This window comes from Canis aureus, chromosome 19 (genome assembly GCF_053574225.1).
Source record: "Canis aureus isolate CA01 chromosome 19, VMU_Caureus_v.1.0, whole genome shotgun sequence".
NCBI lineage: Eukaryota > Metazoa > Chordata > Mammalia > Carnivora > Canidae > Canis > Canis aureus.
The window spans coordinates 25369288-25391867 of NC_135629.1; the positions used below are offsets into that span (position 1 = coordinate 25369288).

The window sequence follows — 22580 nt, forward strand, 5'->3', positions numbered from 1 at the left end:
CACTGACAAAACCCGGTTTTTTCAACATGTCTACAACTACTAGGTAATTGTGCTTCCACGTCACCAATCTTCTCTTCCCTGCCTATCTTTCCTGCCTTAGGTCACATCAAGCTCTTGCAAGTTCCCTGCACCTGAGCTATAGTGGGCCCCTGTCAGTCCCTCCCTGATCGTGCTGTCCTATCTCAGGATCTTGGTCCTTGCTGATTGCTTTGGGCAGTTCCTTTTCCACCTCTTTACCTAAGTAACTTCTCATCAAATCCTTCCCCAGACAGGCAGTCCATGATGGTGTAGTTAGTTCACAATGCCAGAGGGCCTGCTTTCCAATCCAGGTGCCCTGGTGTGGACTGGTGTGCCTGACAGAAGGCGTGCCTTTTCCTACTTCTTACAAGTTTACTTGTGAAGCTGTGAGTTCATGGGGCTACCACACTGGAGCCAGAGCCTTTAACCCATTCACAAGGTTCCACATGGCCTGGCAGTGATCACACCTCTTTGCATAGGTCCACTCCTTGTTATGAGGTTTTATAACCCCATGAATCTTGCCTTCAGAGTATTTACCACTGTTATAATGTTTCCAACTTTTTATTTTTAAACAATTCAACACATAGAAAAATTGAGAGAATTATACAAGGTACACACTTATATCCTAGATTCAATGACTGTTAACATTTACGATCTGCTTTTACTATTTATATATACCTATTTATCTTTCATTTAAATCTTAACAAAGTCTAACATACAGAAAAATTCATGAATTGTAAGTGTACAGCCTGGTAAAGTTCACAAAGTGGATGCAGCTGATCCTCCTCTGGATGTATCCTCTGCACAAAAAGGGAACCTACAGGGTGAAGGGTTGCACCTATTGAGTGATTGTGTCCCTTCTGAATGGCTGGAATCCCAGGTTTTCAGCCCAAATGGCCGTAAGACCACTGCCTAGCCCCTGCTTGGTGCTCTTCTCCAGGCCTCTTTCCCAAGACCACAACCCCTGAGCCTCACTGATGCTGTAGTGGCTGTTCTTCCCTGAAGAGGAAGGCAGAGCTTGGACATACAGGCAGGGTGTCCAGACACATTTATGCAGGGCAGCCTGAGTGGCTCAGTGGTTTAGGGTGGCTCAGCGGTTTAGAACTGCCTTCAGCCCAGGGCATGATCCTGGAGATCCGGGATCGAGTCCCATGTCGGGCTCCCTGCACGGAGCCTGCTTCTCCCTCTGCCTGTGTCTCCCATGAATAAATAAATAAAAATCTTTAAAAAAAATAAAACTACAAACAGACACATTTATGCAAGATTCCCTTACAGTCTGGGGATGGAGCCATGCTGGGGACTTCATTAGTTCTCCTGTTCCAGGCCTCACTGATGTTACAGGTTAAGTCTGTTGCTTGAATTCTCAACATTTAAGGGACGTTTCTTTATTGTCTTACTCACTCTCTCACCCAGCAAATACTTGTTGAGGCCTAGCTGTGCCAGATACTGGGGCCCAGGTAGGTTACATGGGCGACAACTGTAAGCATTACAGGCAGAGCTGAGATGCGAATCCGGGCAGCCTGACTTCAGACCTGTGTTTGCCCACCATGCTATTATCGTAGAATATTGAACCACAGCCAGGGAGAAATGTGGATAAAAAATAATGCGTTGTTTCTTCTCTTTTATCTTTGTTTATCTCCATCCCTTCCCCAAACTAATTGTGAACCAGTAGAGGAATAGGCATGTACACAGGGAAACCTCCGGTCGGATGCTGACAGGCAGCCACATGAAAACAATCGCCAGAGGCCAGAAGTCGGGATAGGGAGGCCAGAGGATCTAGATGGATGGGGCTTAGGGAGTTTGAAAGGAGGTAATGACATTAGGAGCAGCAGAGAAAAGCAAGGAGACGCTGCTTAGCAGAGAGGGAGCATCAGCACTTCCAAGTAGCCCAGTGCCCGCTGAACGATGCCTATTTTGAATTCTGACCCAAGCTCCGCACAGCAGATAGTAGTCACATCAGCCTCCGCTCCTGTTCTCTGCAGGGCCCTGGGTGCCCTCTTTCTCACCTGCTTGTTTAGCCTCTGTAAGCTCCAAGTAAGGGATTGCTTCCAGTGTTTCCTTAAGGGGCGGGGGGCATAAGGAAAGGAAATTTGCCGTTCCCTGGGCTTTCAACCATTGGCTTCTCCACAGACCTCTTACACCCCCTACGACTCAGCACATATACAAAGCCTATCAGGAGCTACACAGCCTTGTCTGTGGCCCCTTTGAATAAATATGTCACCACTCTGTGAGCAGGTGGTTCTCTGCTGGTCCCCTTTCTTCCAGCTCTGCAACCTGAAAGAGGAGGTGAATACAGGTGCTTTTTGAAAGTTCTCATTCTACCATTTCATTTTACAAAAGACCTACATTAGTATGTGTTTTGGCTAACTGAAAGCCATCCAAAGAGGATTTGGGCTTTTATGAAAAACGGTGAGGAGCAAAAATAGCACTCATCACTGGCTTTGCAGCGAGCCGTAACAGAGCCAGCGCTCACCCCGCACACAGAGAGCGGCCCCACCAAGCCCCTTTCCCCGGAGACCACCCCCAGCACCTCAGCACCGAGCTGCCAAGCTTTGAACTGTGTCTGTGAGCATCTGTGCTCTATCTGCATTTATTTTGTGCATCTGTTAGCAAAATAGGTCTTCAACTACCAGAAAAGCCTAAGAGAGGTTATTGTTTGGGTCTAGGAATGCTCAGAAATGTTTCCATATAAATTAAATGCTAATTGCTTCTTTACTTTACCCCATTTCTGCTTCTGAAAGTTTTCACAGGAAAGCGCTCTACTTCCAGACAGCAGGGGAAACCTGTGCTTAGAATGATTTCCTCCAGTTCTAGTTGTGAGTCAAAAAATATTTTTATCTGGGTCCTTTTAATTGGTCCAGAAGACCCTACAGCTCACATCCCTTGGCCAGTCCCACCTGTTAGTAGAAAAAGGAATCTGAGAACAAAAATTTAGAGAGGAACAAAATGCTGAAAGGTACACTAAATTTTAACCACTTGCTTCCAGTAAACAGAGTAGAACAAACTTCTCATTCAGTATATGCTTTAAAGTCTTTCCTAGCTATTCAGGTTTTCTACATGAGCTGGCAGCAGAGAAGCCATGAGTGTCCCACACATATTCACATGCTTCTAAGACCTCACCACGTACCTCCAGGCCTTCCAACTCCCTGTACCTGCATTGCTTCCCCTGGGGAATTTCTCTGGTCATCAAAGCAGGGTGGCCACTGAACAGCAGGCTGAAGATGCACTGTAACCCTCAGCCAGTTTCTGGTGGGAGTTGGCGATAAATACCCCAGCTCTGCACCCTCACAGAGGATGGCTCCGCAACACATGGTCTAAGCTAACTCCCAGAGTTCCCTCAGAAGAATTAAGCCTCTCTTCCCCATGGCAGTCACAGTGTGATAAATACCCTTCCTTCCCTCCTCCACTACTACTGATTCCTGCAATCACCTCCCAAGTAAATTGCTCCCCCTCAAAGCCTTGTCTCAGGGTCTAGCTCTGGGGATCCCAAACCTGGAACCTTTATTCAACATGTTTTTGCTAAAGAACAAGGCATCGCAATTTCAAGAAGATCCTTTTCAATAGGAAAAAAAAAAAAGGCAATGAAACGGTTCTCCTTTCCAGCAACCATTAGGGAATTCCGCCTGCTTTAATTTAGAATTGCCCATAAGTTTGTTTTTGACAAAAATTGTCACCAAGTCAAGGCCTTTTAAATTTGGAGTATTATAAGCCCACCTAAGCTAGATTAAGTTTTTGAAAGGAGGGGTGAGGGCTTTTATCATGAGGATACTGAAGTGTGTCCCATGGCCAGGAATGCACTTAAGGTAGAGAGAGGAAATGGAACCAAGAGATGGGCAGCTATTTTGCTTTCTTTCTGGAACCCCAAGTTCTCTTCTTTTTACTTCATTTTGTATATCTGCTTCTTCTCTCTGTTGAATGGCTTTTCCCACCACTCTGTATGAATGGATAACATGGTGACATGATAACCTTTGAGCTCTTTCATCATCTGTTCTATACTGTAGAGCCAATTCAGAACTTCAGTGAGAGAGCCCTGATTGGCCCACCTTGTATCAGGTGTCTTTTCTGACCCAATCAGTAGCGGTAAGAAGGCTTGGGGAGGGATCTGGTCAACACCTGCCCACTGGACTACGAGCCTCTGGGGAAGTCAAAAAACAGGGCCGAGGCCCAGAAACACCCCCTAAAGAGCTGGGAGTTACAGAAGTTTGGAAGCAGAGAAAAGTAAGAAGTCTTTCTTTTTTATTAAAAAACCTTAGTTCTCTTTACTGGAGCATGGCCTATTTGGACATTTCATAAATGCTACCTAATTCCAAGAGGGCGAGTTTCTGTGTATACTATGCAGTGCAAAAGTACGCCTATTCATTAATACCAAGCCAATGGTCACTGAGCTACCCAGTGTTCTTTATAACCATTGATCTGGGAAAAAACAAAGATGTTTTCTAAAATGCCTTTATCTGGGAGCAAAAATGTGGAGTTTATCTGTTCCAATGATAACGACCTCCAAACATTCTGTTTCCAAAGTCCAGTGCCTATATAGAGAAGGCAGGAATGCCGCCCCACTTTGGATGACCATGGGAGTTAAATCAACAGTATGTATTATTATTTTTTTACTTGAAGCAGACCCCAGGGTAAGTGCCAGCTCTGCAACGTTCTAGCTACTTACCCTCTGGAAACCAAAGATACATCTGTACATTATAGATGTAAATGGATAAAGTATTAATTGAAAAAGACTTGGCACATTGGGAAGGAGGATATAATATGGGCCCGGTGCATGTTAACTACTGATATTTTTGTTGTTACTAATTCACTATCCATGGGCCATTTCTCATTAAGATATAATCAGTGCAAACACAGAAGGGAGTAAGTGAAATGGTTAAATTCATGAATTCTAGAGTTTCAGCATTTAGATGAGATTCCAGTTCCAATATTTATTGCCTGTGTGTCATCCTCTCTCTGCCTCAGTTTTCTGATCTGTAAAATGGGAATCAATTATCACAGTAACTATCTCTTATAGTCAGGATTAGACAAAAAGAGTTCAAGACAATGTCTGACACAAAGGAAGTAGGACTCAAAACACGAGAGCCAGCATTGATGTTAGTATGATCAATATTCACAGCTGTGGACAGTATGTTGGAAATCTGCTCTCTGGGCTACAGGTGAAATGGAGGTCTTTATAGAAATGCATAGAGTTGCTCTTGATTCACATGTGAAGTGTCACTAGCCCTATCTCTCAGTTGAAAGGATATCCCAATAGAATTAGATAAATATCCCAGTTATTAGTAGTGAAACTTAGTGTCAAAAATCATATTTCCTCCTCAAGGCAAAAATAAGCCTGCTCTGAATATAAGGCCATTGGGCATAGGCCAATTTGCTACTTCAGTATGAAATATTCCAGGTGAACAGATTCATGAATATATATTTCAGCCCAAGTTTACTGGTAAGATATAGTATGAGAAACACTCATTTAGGGACATCTGCTTTCATGCATTAGGCAACACATAACTTTAATTACTAGCCTGCCTGCCTTTCGAATTGAATTCGTGTTTATTCTTGTGATTCTGATAAACTGCTGTCCTTTGTGGTAAACTCTTAACTTCATTGCAGTCATTATACTTGCAGTCCTCACCCTGAGGGCAGAGCCCTGGGTAGGACAACGTACAGTTTCCAAGATATTGGCAGACTCCGTGATTCCGACTCTCACTCAGGTTGGAGAACCCCAGGGATAGTGGATAATGGGATGAACCCTGGAGTCAGTCCATGATGTTTTGAATCCCAACGCTATCATTCCTTAGCTCTGTGAACACCAAGGCTTTGTCCCTTCATTTATGAAACAGAAGCACTAATAGTTCCTCTTCATCAGAATGTTGTGACATTTATTTTATTTTTTTTAAAAAGATTTGTTTATTTGAGAAACAGAGGAAGAGACAGGGAGAGGGAGAGAGAGAGAGAGAGAGAGAGAGAGAGAGAGAGAGAGATCGTGCGCACAAGAGGCAGGAGGGGCAGAGGAGAGAATCTTCAAGCAGACTCCCCACGGAGCACAGAGCCTGATGCAGGGCTCAATCCCAGGACTCATGAGATCATGATCCTCACTTAAACCAATTATCAGACATCCAACCAACCAAGGAACCCAGGCACCCTGATACTGTTGTGGCATTTAAATGAGATAATAAATGTAAAACACTTAGAACAGTATCTGGGACATAATCTGTACTCAGAAGTATCTGTTAGGATGATCGATAATCCCATTCACAAATGAGAAAACAGAAAAAAAAAAAACAAATGAGAAAACAGGATCAGAGAATGAGTGGAGCAAGAAGCTTCTGTTGACTGAAGATGTAAATTAGGATTAGCGATGCCACAGTGTCTACCGTGCTCTGAAAATTGATCAGGCTCTATCAGGAAGGATACAGAGGGGGGGCATAGCCCCAGAAGATTGACTAAATTGAGTTTTCAAATATTTTCTAAGTCATTCAATTCAGTGAAAACAACTGTTGGCTTGGGAACTTGTGGAAAGATGAGTCTGGCTGAAAGTGTTGCTTCTTATGAAATTATTTTCCCCACCAGCCTTGGCTCAGTGAACCCCTGTAGAGAGCCACAGCGCACTGGGAGGCCGAGAGCAATAAAGGGTCCATGTGCTCAGATCACACTGCAATATAATTTTTAAGGTTTCTTCTATACCCTCTGAAAAATCTTAGAAAAAACAAGTGAAGGTCCAGAAAAACAAGCAAACGTGGGCGTTAATAAGGGACTCTTGTCTCCCAGAATAGCCTTGAGGATTAAATGAGATAATGTATCCAGAGTGTTTCTAGGTTCAGTGGCTGGCAATTAGTAAGTAGTCAGTAAGTGGTAGACATGAAGGGAAGCAGTTCAAATCAGCCAGAGAAAAATATCCTTGTCTACTCTTAGAAAAGGATTATTTCATTCTACTTGGGCTGATAAAATTCTTTTCAAGAGGCAAAATCAGCACACATTATATAACACTGCGGCCCATCCCTGGGGCCAGTCCCCACCTTTTGACGAAGGTCAGGCTGCCCTTAACTCAGGTGCCGACCACGGGGGTGTTAGAAGTGCCAGGCACTCAGCTTAATGGTGAGACTCCAGAGATCTTAGTGGATTTATTTATTATTATTTTTTTTAGTGGATTTATTCAAATAAAAGACGTAGCCAAGAGTCTGTAAGCAATTCAGCAGCTTTCCTCTTTTTTAAAGTAACTAAATCCACATGTGATGAAGCATCTCCCTCGGTCGGATTCTGCTGTCTACCTACAGGTTAGGAGTTTCTCTCCAGAGCCTCTGGGCAAGCCAGGGTCGGGTCTTGGGGTGAGAATCTCTCTCACCTGCGTTCAGGTCCTTTCTGCGACTTCCGAGCTGTGCGCCCTGCAACACGACGCTTGACCTCGCCCTCTTAGTTTTCTAGTCGGAAAATTGAAGATCCTGATAAGGATCCCTACTTCAGCGTTGTCAGAAATAATAAAATGAGAAATAAGAGACTTTTTCCAAGTACCTGCCCCCCCTAAACACTTTGTAAAAGGAAACCACTGTTACTGTTTTAATTGGTGCTGCTATTTCTGCTCCTGCTACTGTTAGGATTTAGATTGTTTTTTTGTTTTTTTTGTTTTGTTTTTTGTTTTTGTTTTTGTTTTTACAGATGAGGAAATGGGCAAAATGGGGATAAGAAAATCCACCATTTACCGTTTAGCATAATAGAGACGGGCACTGCATTGAGCACCTTAAATGAACACTGATCGTAAACAATAGCTAATACGACCCTCTCGTTGGTACCCTTCACTTTTTTACACATTTGACCAGCAAACGAGGACAGAGCCTGTGTTTAAGTTGAAATACAAGGATCAGGTGGGAAATGCCCACTGGCAGAGCACAGGAGAGGAGTGATGGCTGTTGGCTGAGCCAGAACATAAAGTTTTTCAGGGCATGAAGTTATCTTTGTCTTCTAGCTTAGTTTGATGGATTGTTTTAAAGGAGCTGGTATTGTCATACCGGGGGAAAAAAAAAAAAGTCATCAAAGTGTGCTAAGAAAAGGCTATTTGGGGCAGGTTCCAGCACAAGGAATGCCTCCCCCAAATAACCCCTATTGTTGCAGCTACTCCTTATCGGTCCTGCCAGGAGCACCATAAATCACCTCTAAATTGACTATTATGTCATTATTGGGCATTGGATGACAAATATTCTGGGCAACCTCATGGATTCCAGGGAGATAGTTTTCTGGCTCGTGTCAACTCAAACAAAAGTACTTAGGAGCAGTGCTGAATTTATGCCACCTTTTGAATCTCCGAATCTCTTCTATCATCTTTTTTTTTTTTTTTTTTTTAATGCAATAAACAGTCAGGAAAAGTTAGTTCCAGCATCCTGGCATAATGGTGGTGAATGAAAATATGCCCGATTCAGAGATGCTGTCATTGTTTTAGACTCTATTTGAAACTGTCTACAAAGAGGTAAGAACTTTACCTGCACAGGAATGCGCACTTTTGCAGGTATCTGGTGGGATCAACCTTACAGAGAATGCAGAGCCGAGCAGCCAGGGGCCCATTGGGGGCCATAGGGTGTGATCATGCCAGATTTCAAGAGTGATCCTCTCGTGAGAGGCAGCCAATCCATCTAATCCTGAGCCAGGGAGGAGTAGTTATTCAGGGGTGGTGCTATGTACCCTTTATGAATTATGCATCTTAAACAAACTTCCATGCACCTGGGCACTCGAGTGGAAGCCTTTTAGCTAGGAGGCCACCAGAGAGCCCCATTATGGATCTCTGCAATGGTTTTTAAATGTTGTATTTCATCACTCACGTCAGGCAGAGTGCTGGCTGTGACTCAGGTCCTGGTTGCGATCCATTCCCGTTTGTACACGGATGGCCATCTTACAGCTTTTTTCATCATGGAGCTTTAAAATACTGCTGCCCTTGAGGTGAAAATTACTAGGATTACCACTTTCTTGTTTTAGGGGCTACAAGGAGGGCTTGGCCATGCCCTATGGGCTCCTGAGTGCCAGTGGTGCCCTGAGACAGATTCCAAACAGGACAGAGAAAGGGTGGGAAGTTCCATATTGTTTGGGAAGAGGACAGTGGGGGAGAGAAGCAACAGGAAGGAAGAAATGTACTTGGAGAGCAGTAAATGCTCCCCCAGAAATACAGAACTTGTTCATGTCCAGAGCTGCTCAGTTCAACACAAGACCAAGGGTTTCATAATAGAGAAACCCGAGCATGATAAGGAACACACAGGACTAGGAATCAAGATATATGGACTTAGAACACTGCTGCCTGCTGGATACCCAATAATCAATAGCTGAAATATATTTGATTGGGTGGTATTGAACTGAAATAATTTGTTTGACTCTACATTGAACTATCTCTAATTGGGGACAATACTACTACTACCTAGAATTTATTGAGTAGTGAGTATATAGCAAGTGTTTTAGGTTTGCACATGCATTGTCACATTTAATCTCAGCCACTCTGTAAGATAAGCACTGCAGTATTTCCATTTTGTAAATAAGGAAAAGGAGGCTTTGAACAGGCTAAGCAGGGGGTGACTGGGTGGCTCAGTCAGCTAAGAGTCCAAATCTTGGTCTTGGCTCAGGTCCTGATGTCAAGGTCATGAGATTGAGCCCCTCGGGGGGCTCCAAGCTCAGATGAGTCTGCTTGAGATTCTCTCCATCCCTCTGCGCCCCTTGCCCTGCTTGCTCACTCTCTCTCAAATAAGTAAATAATATCTTAAAAACAAAACAAAAAAAGAGGCTAAGCAGGTTTTCTTGCAATCATATTGCCCAGAAGTGACACAACTATGATTCAAACCCAAACAACTCTTTTGTTGGCCCTCTTCAAGAGTATGCCATATTGTCTAGCACCAGTCCTTAACTTGTCAAGGGGTGACCATAACCCATGCCTTACCCACCTCATAAGAATTATTTCTGGTTTCAACAGAAGCAGTGAAACTCAAAGCAAGTAATCAAGTGCTGTTAAAGCTAATGGCACCATTAGTATTTCCTAAATCCAGTCTATAATCATGGTTAACAAGGGTAGGCATCTGGGGCAGATATCTGGGCATGGATTCAAGTGTTAAGTCCTGCCACTTCCTAGCTGCATGAATATGGACAAATTATTTAGCTTCCCCCAGCCTCAGGTGCCCCACCTATAAACTGGGGATAATAATGATCCCTACCTCCTAGAGGGTTTTGGGGGGTTTAAATGAGATAATCCCTATAAAGTCATAAGCACAGCACTTTGGAGATTCCCAGCATTTGTGAATGAGTAACTTCTATTAGTGTTAACTTATCATCCCTATAAGCTCATTCTCTCCAAGTACTGGCTAGGCTCTAGTTTGAAAAACCAGGAGCTAGAGCTTCCTGCACTTGTCTCTGAGCACCTGATGAGCCACAGCCCCTCTGATTACACCTCTGGAGCACCAATGGTAGCCAGCCTGGGAACTGGAAATGCATGAGACTCCGTAGACTGTCTTGATGGCCAGAGTGACAGGAACAATGACTGTTCTGCTGTCATCATCATGAAAGAAAAGCCTCCCTTGCACCTGGATGTCCCCACTCCCTGGAGTCACCCAGTTGACCATATTCATCATCTAAGTACCTGTGTAATTTGTAAGACTGTCCTTCCTGTCTGAGTATAACCAGTTAGTTGCCCCTTTCCTCTCTGAAAGAAATTTGTCATCTCCTGTCATGCACCATATTTAAGGGATCGTTGCTAACAGTTATGCTTCTTTAGAAAGATAAATCCAGGGGCACCTGGGTGGCTCAGTCAGTTGAGTGTCTGACTCTTGGTTTCAGCTCAGATTGTGATCTTGGGGTCATAAGATTGAACTCCAGGTTGGGCTCCATACTCAGTGGGGAGTCTGCCTGGGATTCTCTCCCTCCCTCCTTCTACCCCTCCCCCTGCTTATGTAGTCTCTCTCTCAAATAAAAAAATATATCTTTAAAAACAAATCCACTTTTTTTGTTTTCATTTTGGCCCTTGTTTTTTTCTTTTATAATGATTAAAAGTCTAGTTTATAGTTCAAAAGAAAGTTACCAAAATTTTCAGCCTGTGTGACCTAATTAACGAATGTATTCCTTCTAGAGAGCCACTCAAAATATAGTTGTCTGCTCATTCATTTAATAAAATATTTAATGACCACCTATTATATGCCAGATGTTTGGTACATTGAGTATGACATAAGCCTTGGCATCAAGATGCTTCTGATCTTGTTGGAGAAGCATATTTTGGTGAAATATGTGGTCTGATGTTTTTGTCGAGTTGTTCTTGCGCTATCTTAACTTCTAAGCAGTTGCCAGGATGAGGTCTGTAAGACCAGGCTACTACATTCATAGCTTTATGTTGACTATTAAAGGGAAAAAGTCTAATTGCTTGGCTGCTATGTGAGATCCTGCACCCTCTGGGCCCTTCTCCTGTACCATCCCTAATCCCTGGTCCTGTCCTCAATTCTCTTCAAGCCAGTGTGAGCAGGGTGCAGTCCTCTTGCAGAGGATGGGATGTATCTGTTATGTTCCTCTTGTCTACCCAGTGGCGGTGCTCTTAGACTCCATATCCTACATATGCCCAGTCATCCTTATTGTCAGCCATATCTGCTGTCTGATTACCTTCCCAAGAATTATTCATGCTACAATCCTGGCCCTTAGGGACATTACCTCCTGAAACTGTCATTGGTGTGTTAAGTCTTCTCTCACTTAAAAAAAAAAAAAAAAAAAAAAAAAGTCTTCTCTCACTTGATTGTAATTTTTATTATGTATTTGTTTTATATTTGTCTTTCTTACTACATCTAGTTCTAAATATGTAAGAGAGAATGAATAAATGAATGGAATAAAATAAAATACAAAACTCATCATCTAAACCCACAAATTAATACCCCTGGCACTCTGATAGTGACACTAATAAGAATCCCTTTCCATTACTTCGAAAGTGCTGATGAAGTGATTCAGACTAGTTCAAGTATTTATAGTAGCAGAGGATGGACTGACTGGAGACTCAAAAGTCCACGTGTGAAGCTGAAGACTCTTTGGCCTTCACCATCTGACCTTGATTTTGGAGAGATAGGATGCAACATGAAACCAAAATCCACTGACCAGAAGTAAAGGAACTCACTTATTTAAGAATGTGGGCACTTTAGAAGATTTAACATATAGACATTTGGTACAGAAAGCAACGTTTTCGAATCCTTGTCACTGTGACGTAAAGTAGTAAAAAGGCACTAATCTTGGTGGTAGAAAACCTGACCCCAAATTTTCCCATATTTGATATTGCACGAGTTTTTATGAGTGTGCTCTTCAGCTTCTTTGGTCCTCAATTTTGCAAACTGTGGGGAAATAGACCAAATTATTTTTATCTAATGTTGCTTCCAGATTTAAAGCTTATTTATGAATATATTTCACGAATTCATACAGAAATCTATGAATGTATCTATTGAACATGAGGACACAGTCTATACTGAACCCTGTACCAGCTTTTGGGGAGGGCATGACGATGGGGGCAGAGTCATCCATGACACTTCTGTGGAATTTACATTTATTAGTGACATCCTGTTATTTAACACTTCCAGAAAGCTAAATTTTGAAGGTCAAGAGAGGATTATAGTTTCTGTTCAGCTAGGCAAACACACATTTAATTGTTAATATACACTACAACAAAAATGTCTAAATTGGGTGATTTTTTAAAGTACAAAGAAGAAAGGGCTTCAGTTTGACCTTTGGTAACCCCCCTCAATCATTCTTTTGATCAGAATTTTCCCAGAGGGACCCTGTCAACTTCCCAGAATGTCTTCCTTGGCTTGAACCTGCCTCAATAGTGATGAAGCATGGGCTGCCTGTCAGACACTTAGCTTTGGAGAGCATATTTAAATTATTCAATTATTAATTATCGCTATGCCAGCCTGGCCATTCCCAACCACGTTATCCTTTTCAGTGTGTTTGCCATCTTCTACTTTGGTTCTTTGCAGGAAAGGACATTAAGGTGGAGAACTATGTGTCAAAACAGAGCTTGCCCATCAATTTCAAGTTAAACAACATCTAGTTGTTTCTGGCCCACCCTGTACTTCCATTTATCGAAGAAGGCTAAAATTGTTCAGAAACTCTGCCTTTCTCTCTTGATGGAGAACAGCCGTGTATATCTCACCTCAGTCTATGTTCTCTCTGGAGGATTCCAATTTTGATTTTTTTTTTCCCAGAAACAAGGACATATGTCTGGTCTATTCATCAAATAGCCTCTGAATCGCAAAACAGGTGTCTCCAATTTAAAGTGATCTCAACTGGCTTATCTGTGAGATTGCCAACCTTACATTTGTATTCATGCTGTAATTCCTTGCTTTTATTTTTATGTGTGCATTTGTGCAGCACTGGAGAACTCTCTACTAACATAAGTAGTTGAGCAAATGTGGTGGTTTGCAGCCGTACGAAACATCTGAGGCATAAGCCAGGCCATAATGTGATCTTGTAGTTTTTTAAAAGGCTGCAGCGAAAAGCAAAATCCGTGCATGGCAAGTTATTTTGGTGCAGGATAAAACTTATTTCCGATTCTCTAATCCATTTTGATAAGGAACAAAAATGGAAGCATGCTCAAAAACTCTCTGGTCAATTGTAAAATTAAATGAAAATGTAGAGACTGAATTAATTTCTTCTGGTTAAAAATTAAATCCTTTTGGAAAAGGAAAATCCTATACCACAATGTGCTGTTTCTAAGTACAGCTTTTCCTCCACCAAATCCATCCAGATGACAATTTTGGACTATTGATGAGGTGAAAATAAAATAGAAGGCAGTGTGATTCCTGTTGAGGGGGAACAATTGGTCACAGCAGACTTCACCATCCTCGTCCCTGACCTCCTCCCCTCACTACCCACAGTTCCTCCCTGATAGCAGCTTTCCTTACCTAGGCTACATGGACCACTGCTTACCTCCTCCAGTTGATTTTCATTCATAGATTTGAATTTTTTAAAACAAATTTTAATGATTATTCTCACAAAACTTTGTGGAGTATAATTTCATTTAATAATTTTCAATTGGACATGTTCTAATGTTCTATAAAATTAAGGTATTACAAGAATTAGCATTTTTAAAATTCTTGTTCTGTAATATTAGTTTATTTTAGTGCAAATTATCTAAGTGTTGGAATTTTCATTTGGAATTCTCCTTTCATATGTCTTAAATTCCTTTTTAGAATTTAAAGGACATAACATGGCACTATCATTTAATAAACCTAAAACTCAACTTGTAGGGTTCTCCAGAGGATCAAACGAATAGGATATATTTATTACAAAATAAATATTTGTTATATTTACTACGAAGTTATTAATAGGATTTATTTATTTATTTATTACCAAAAAATGGCTCCAAAGGTTATGGAGGCCAAGAAATACTGCAATCTGTCCTCGATAAGCTGGAGAACCAGGAAAGCTGATGGTATAATTCAGTCTGAGTTTACAGACCTGAGAATCAAGGGAGCTGATGGTATAACTCTCAGTATGAGTCTGAAAGCCTGAGAACCAAGGAGCGGCCCATGTAAGTCCCAGACTCTGAAAGCCCAAGAACCAAGAGTTCTGAAGTCTGAGGGCAGGAGAATATGGAGATTCCAAGCTCAAGGAGAGAAGGAATTTGCCATTTTGTTAACTTTCTGTTCCATTCAGGCCCTCAGCAGATTGGATGATGCATGCTTAAATTGGAGAGGGCAGATCTCTTTACTCAGTCTACTGAATTGAATGCTAATAATGTCTTCCAGAAACACTCACAGACACACCCAGAAACAATGTTTTACCAACTTTCTAGGCACCTGTTAGCTCAGTCAAGCTGACACATAAATTTAACCACCACAATCACTATATATTTCCAGTCGTGGCCTTCCCAGTCTCATTGGTTCAGATGGCCCATTTATCCACCCAGATATCTCTCCAAAAAATAATTATTGAGGAAATGACATAAGATAGAGGCAATATGCTAGATGCTAAGAATGCAACTTTAAAAGTGAATGTCACTACCTTCTAAGAGCATTAAGACCATGTTATTAAAAACCATAGGTCACTCCCATGTTCATTGGAGCATTATTCATAATAGACAAAATATGGAAACAACTCAAATATTCATGAACACATAATGGGTGAGGAAAATGTGATGCATTAATCAGCCTTTAAAGAGGAGGAAACTCTACCATTTACAAGAACATGGATGGATCTGGAGGACATTAGGCCAAGTGAAGGAATTTAGTCTCAAAAGCACAAATAACTATATGATTCCATTTGCATGTGGTATCTAAAATAGTCAAATTTACAGGAAAGAATGGAATGGTGGTTGTCAGGGACTGTGAAGAGGGGGAAATGAGGAGTTGTTATTCAAAAGGTATAAAGTTTCAGTTATACACCATGAATAATTGCTAGAGATCTGCTGTTCTACATTGTGCCTATAGCCAACATCATGGTAACTGTGCACCTTAAATTTTGCTAAGTGGGTTAACATGTTAAGTGTTCCTTTTTTTTAAAAAAAAAAAAAAAAGGTCAGTTTATTTATTCATGATAGACAGAGAGAGGAGAGAGAGAGAGAAAGAGAGAGAGGCAGAGACACAGAGAGAAGCAGGCTCCTTGCCGGGAGCCCAACGCAGGACTCGATCCTGGGACTACAGGATCTCGCCCTGGGCCAAAGGCAGGTATTGAACCGCCAAGCCACCCAGGGATCCCCCCATGTTAAGTGTTCCTTACACACATGCATACACACAAAGACACAAGGAAACTTATAGAGGTGATGGATATGGTTATTAACTTAATTGTACTGATAATATTTCCCCAATGATGCTATCATTGCATGGGACCCAAATACTAAGCATATGTCCAGACTCATCAACTGTATGCATTAAAAATGTACAGGTTATTTTTCATTGCAAAAAAAACCCAAACCCCAAAGGCAGTATCTGTTAAGTGACAAATGACCCATGGCAAGTGTACATGCTTCAGGGATTCATAAGAAGAAACCATCACTTTGGATTGAGTCATCCATGAATATTTCTTAGGGGGAGAATCTGAATTGTTCTAAAGGATCCTTAGGGTTGATAAATAAAGGAGAGAAAGAAGGACAAAGAGGTCAGGCAGCATTGTGGGTCTGAATGGAGATGGGCTGTATTACAGAGCTTGCTTTAAGGAGATGGGTTAAAGTGTTGAAAGTGCCTTGCCTAGTTGAAAATCTCTACTGGTTGAACAGTACATTGGGTGGTTAGGCTTCAGACTACAGCCAAATGAATGTTGAGCTCCTTTAAAATTAAATGATAGGAACAATTTTATTCATATTAATGAAACAGAATCAGGGCTACAGCTCAGTTTTTCTGTTACTGTACACGTTGGTGGATGTGAAACGATTATTTCATTTTCTCAACCACTTATATCCACTGGTTTTATCATACAAACATATAAATCAAGTGTGATCTAAGGAACAGCAATGGTAGAGACAGAAGGAATTCCAACTAAAGTTATGTGTTTAAAACTGTGAGTCTGTACTTGAGGGTTTTTCAAGAATTATTTATTTATTTTTTAGAGAGAGGGTAAGAGTGAGCAGGGGGAGAGGGAGAGACTACCTCAGGACCCTGAGATCATGACTTTGGCTGAAATCAAAAGCTGGACGTTTAACCCACTAAGCCAGCCAGGCACCCCTGTACTTGAGGTTTTATAAAACATGTTGAAACTAAGAAAGTAAGGGATTCACCATTTTTTTTACTAATTTGGTTAAATAGCCAATATTCAATTAATTCAGTTTAACACTTAAAATATTGGCACATGTCAACACAGGCTAAGGAGCATCCCCCAAATTCTGTACATTTTTTCCTTTAGGAGCTTCTTTCTTTTAATTAATCAAGACAACAATTTTTATGTATCTTTCCCTTCACAAATGAGAAGTAATGATGTTAAAAAATAACACACTTAGAACTGTCCTCCTCCAAATTACTAGCGTGCATTATCAAATGTTCCTAATTTTAATCAGAAAAGTAACCTTAATTTGGCTTCATTAGGTCTAAATTAGAGCACATGTCCCCTTGTTTCTCATCACCACTTGGAGGCCCCCCCCCCATTTTCTTCTTCTTATGGAGGAGATGGCAAACAGATGCACATTTATTCCCCAGTAAATGAAGTAGACTTGATTAAGGAATCTCTCTATATGGAAACATAAACAGTACACAGATCCTACGAATCTTGTGTCACAAACAAGTTCCTGGCATCTCCCCCAATGGATTGTATGGATTGGCAAACTATAGTCCATGGGCCAAATCCAACCCACTGACTGCTTTTGTAAATAAAGCACAGCCTGTGTAAAACACGGCCACGCAGCCTACTGTGTGTGTTGTCTCTACAAATACTTTCATGTTACCAGGGAAGAGGTAAGTAGTTGAGACTGAGACTGCATGCCCATAAAGCCTAAAATATTAATGATCTGGCTCTTTTCAGGAAAAGAAATGTTCTGACCCCTAGATTAGATGATAATGTATCATTAGTGCTGTCACTGATGTTAAACATTGATCTTACCTCATGTTGTAGGTCTCAGACTTCCAAAGCACTTTTGTTTCTCCAAGCTTTTATTTAAATCCCAGTAAGTTAATGTACAGTGCAGTATTAGTTTCAGGCATAGAATTTAGCAATTCAGCACTTCCATATAATACCCAGTGCTTATCACAACAAGCGCCCTCCTTCATCCCCATCATGTATGTCACCCATCCCCCCCACTGACTTTCCCCTGGAAACCATTGGTACATTTTCTATAGTTAAGAGTCTGTTTCTTGGGATCCCTAGGTGGCGCAGCGGTTTGGCGCCTGCCTTCGGCCTAGGGCGCGATCCTGGAGACCCGGGATCGAATCCCACATCGGGCTCCCAGTGCATGGAGCCTGCTTCTCCCTCTGCCTGTGTCTCTGCCTCTCTCTCTCTCTCTCTCTGTGACTATCATAAATAAAAAAAAAAAAAAATATCAGTGTGGATGATTTATGAAAACATAATTTAAAAAAAAAAAAAAGAGTCTGTTTCTTGATTTGCCTCCCTCTGTCTTCCCCTCTCCATGCTCATTTCCCTTGTTTCCCATATTCCACACATGAGTGAAACCACATGGCAACAGTCCTCCTCTTACCGATCCACCTCACCTAGCACATGAGGTTCCTCAAAAAGTTAAAAATAGAGCCACCTTCAACCCAGCATGTACTCTACTAGGTATTTACCCAAAAGATACAAAAATACTGATTGAAAGGGATACATGCTCCCCAGTGTTCAGAGCAGATTATCAACATTAGCCAAGTTATGAAAAGAGCCCAAGTGTTCCTCCACAGATGAATGGGTAAAGAAGATGTGCTGTATAGATACAATGGAATATTGCTCAGCCATCAAAGGGAGTGAAGTCTTGCCATTTGCTACGGCATGGTTGGAGCTAGAGAGTGTTGTGCCAAAGCACTTTTAAAGGTATTTCACTTGAACTATCTCCTAAGATAACGTAGGCAAAAATCATTTGCTTAAAAAGTTGAAAGACCTCACACAAATGGAAGTTATCTGCTTCCTATTCATACATAAAAAGGCTGGGTTCTAATGCTCTTATTTTACAGACAAGGAAGCTGAAGTTACAGGAAGTTGCTGCTTCACAGGACAAGGTGAGTTCATCTCATAGCCTCTGCCCCCATGTTTCCATTTTTTGGGGGATTTCCAAACTGTGTACCAGTGAGTTATTAATGTATTTGAGAGAGACAAAGCTTCCATGACCAAAAAGTATTTCTTTCTCTTGGATCTGTCTATAAGTATAAACATTAATATATTCAATGTTCTGAAAAATTCTGCAATGAAGAAACCCATTTAAATGTATTCGCCTCAGCTTTTTCTAGTATTATTTTACTACAAACAAACCTTCTTCCTCCCTTAAAAAAAAAATCTTAATACTCATGGAACCAGTTTGGGAAACCTTGCTATATATACTCATTACTTCAAAAAGAAAAAAAAAGTTGGCTTTACCACCCACTTTTTCTTTTCCTTTCCTTTCCAAAGCATGGCTTTTCTGTTGTCCCTCTGATGTACTATTTCTTTTGTAAATGTAGATTTGCCACACATAGGCAATTGTACACTTTTTCTAAAGTAAAAGGAAATAGATTTTAGAAATGTAGAAAATTGAATAAGCAAAGGAGAAGATAGAACACAAGAAACACTATCCCCTGGCAACCTCTACTGCCTTTTAGTATAAATTCTTTCAGAATGTTCCATGTGAAAATTTGGCATTTTATCTAAAAATAGGATTTTAGCATACATACTGCTGGCTAACTTTTTTTTCACTTAAAGTATATAAAGGATATCACTGAAAGTCAGTAAATATAGTTCTCTATCTTCTTTTCTAATGGTTGCCATGTGATCCATTATATGGTTCTAAGGTCGTTTTGAAGTAAATCTCCTGTGATTAGATATTGGGTTGTTTCCACTTTTATTCAGCCAGAATAAATTCCTAAGGGATGGCATTGTTAGGTGGGAGTGTTTGTAGTCAGTGTTATTAAACATAAATGTTAGTCTTTCATCTTCAGAATCTACAAGACTCAGATGACCATTCTGTCCCCCACTTCCTGGGAATGTGCAGTTGCCTCAGGCCAACTTGTCTACCTGCTGCTCTCAAGGCCTCAGGCCTCTTTCTCCTCACAGAGTTTCTGCAACCTGACCTTTGTTCATCTAGGAGTTTTACCTAGTACCTTTCATTTAGCAGTTTTGTCTAAGGATGATTGTTGGTTGAATCACTTCTTTCATTTGGGAATTGAAAAATGGTATTTTCCTAATTCTACCACTTGGTCTTTAATTGGTTTTTAAAAACACAGTGCTATACAAGAGAGAGACCTTTCCCATAATGAACAGTTCAATAAAGTAAAAATATCAAGCCTGACCTCTGAGAGAGTGGCCAAATTTGCTTTCATGAAATGAGTTTGACCCAAGCCAAAATCTCTCTAGAAAAGAGGCAGTGCCTTTCAGTCTGGCTATGGTGCTTAGGCTTACTTCACAATGTGATCACCATTAAACAAGGATATGGCCAAATTAGGTGGAAAGTATTCAGTTGGGGAATTTAACTGAGTGAAGTGGACAAAGGACAAACCCAGAATATTAATATTAATTTAGGTAAAATAACAAAGTCTTAAGAAAATGTTGAAGCTCTTTTTGAATGTAAGAGGCGTAGATCCACATGCATGTCCATACACTGACCCAGTTTTACTCGTGTGTTCCAATGAGAATGCCTTGGAAGGAAAAGCAGAGAAAAATAGAGTCATGAAGTACATGACTGACTTTTCTCACGTCTAATAATTTGAGAAAGCAGTCACTGCAGTTATTACAAACTAAGGACTCTTAGCACCAACTTTAACTGTTGAGTACTCTCTCCTTTTATTTATTTTTCCATGACTTACTGAAGAAGCTAGATCAATTGCCCTGTAGAATATCCTAGAAACAACATGGTTTTCTATATTTGTCTGTTTGCTCTCATATGGTGGTATTTAACTTCTTCCTCTACCTTCTGTAGTCGCTGTCAACTTTAAGTGAACTCTAAAGGTTTAAATAATTTCTAATTCAATATTTTGGCAAAAACACTTCTTTTGTAGTCTCTGTGTACTTCCTACCTCTCAGATCATTGTTGCTAAGATTGATTCATGTTTCAGGAAGTGACTGCCTTATTATCCCTGCCCAGGAAAGGCCCCACACAACCTTTCATTCAGTAGTTTTGTCCTTTGATGATTATGAACTGAATGAGTTATTTCATGCAGGAGTTGTAAAATGGTGCTTTTTATAATTTTCCCACTCATCTTCCTTTTGCAATTGAAATTCTTCTGTAAAAAACTTTTTTTCTCAAAAACTTGGGGTATTTGGTTACTCTGAAATATGATTTGTGCAGGGAAAGCAAGCTAAATGTCTGAATATTTTCCCTTAATTGTTGATTTTCAGAGTCAGGTGTTGGTCAGCCTGATCTTTTTTTAAAAGTTAAAATGGGTCATGACTATCCTATCCTTGCTTAAAACCCTTCAAAGATCTCCATTGTCCTGCAGATCAAGTTCAAGATGAATAGTGTGGCCCATGCCCATCTGTCTTGCCTCATCAGACGCCATTCTGCATAGTAGTCACACTAGATTCCTTTCAGTTCTCCAGATTCCTCAAGCTCTTTCCTTCCCTCTTGTCTGCACATGAACTGTTCCTTCTATGTGGGTGCTTCTTTCTGCCCAAGACACGGTTAGTGCCTTCTCAACTACAGGTCCTAGCTTAAATGACAGCTTCACAGAGAGGTCTTTGCTGATGGTCCAGCTAAAATAGGTCCCCTTCTTCCAATGCTGTCTAATCTAGATACTGATCATTATCACCCTAGCATTTATCAGTTTAAAAAAAATTGGGGGGGTGTTCAACTTTCTATTGTCTGTCTCCCATCTAGGTGGCAGGCTCCATGAGGGTAGGGATCATATTGGTTTTGTTCACAATTCACATTCCAATGACTGGTCAATGACTGGCCATTATTGGCCAGCAGAAGGCTTATGTGGCAAAGTGGTGAAATCAACACAGTTTATATCTTACCCCTGGGCTTTCAGGCTAATGGGGATTCTGACAAGCAGTAACTTTCATACATTGTGATAAGTGCTGTGATGGGGGAGTACAGGGTAATAGATGGGAGCACACTGGATGCATACCTGATGTGGGCTTGGGAGTATCAAAGAAGGCTTCCTGGAGACATTGCAATATAAACCAAGCCCTACAGGGTGAATACGAATTGGCTAGGAAAAGATCCCAAGAAATAGTTAAATTCAAAGATGAATGAGAGAACGGATAGGACTTTGCCTTTCATTATATGTGGGGATCATTCAGAGGAAAAGAAGAAATCCAGCATGGTAGGAGATAGTGCCATTCAACAAAATAAGGATCCTTGGAGGAGAAATGGGGATGAGAGGAGAATATGAAACTCAGTTTGGAACATTACAAATTTGAGGTACCCCTGAGGCATCCAAGTAGAGGCAGTTGAATGTATGCATCTGGGAGAAGCACATGAGCTAAAATTTAGATTAAGGAGACAGAATTACCCACAGATTGTAATAAAAGCAATGGAAGTGGGTGAGGCAGCTCCAAGAGGATTTTAATTTTTTAATTTTTTTAAAGATGTATTTATTTATTTTAGTGGAGGAGGGGGCAGAGAGTGAGGGAGGGAGAGAATCTCAAGCAAACTCCCTGCTAAGCGCAGAGCCCAACTCAGGTCTTAATTTCAAGACCCTGGATCAGGACCTGAGCCTAAATCAAGAGAAGCTGCTCAACTGACTGAGCCATTCAGTCACCCTGGAGAGGATTTTAACGTTTATAGAGCATTTCCAGTTGTTTGGATCTTCATGACAGCTTATGAGGGGGCAAACACAAATATTATTAGCCTCTTTTGAAGATGAGAAAGTTGAACCTCAGTAACATCAAAAGATAATATCACATAAATCGTAGCAAATAAGTGATAGAACTATTACCTTTTGTCTCTTTATTCCTGTATTATATTGCATTACCTTTATTCATGCATTATATTGCCAGAGACCAACAAGAACTATTTTCAGATTTTCTAGCCAGTATTTTTC

The 22580-nt window shown here is 40.9% G+C and overlaps 1 long non-coding RNA gene across 1 annotated transcript in view; it reads left to right on the plus strand.

The window, feature by feature from the left end:
- LOC144289771 (uncharacterized) overlaps window positions 1–22580 on the plus strand; it is a 41956-nt gene that overhangs the window by 14622 nt on the left and 4754 nt on the right. The window contains exon 2 of the long non-coding RNA XR_013357688.1: window positions 18579–18623. This is a non-coding gene — a long non-coding RNA (uncharacterized LOC144289771). The remainder of the gene's footprint in view (window positions 1–18578; window positions 18624–22580) is intronic.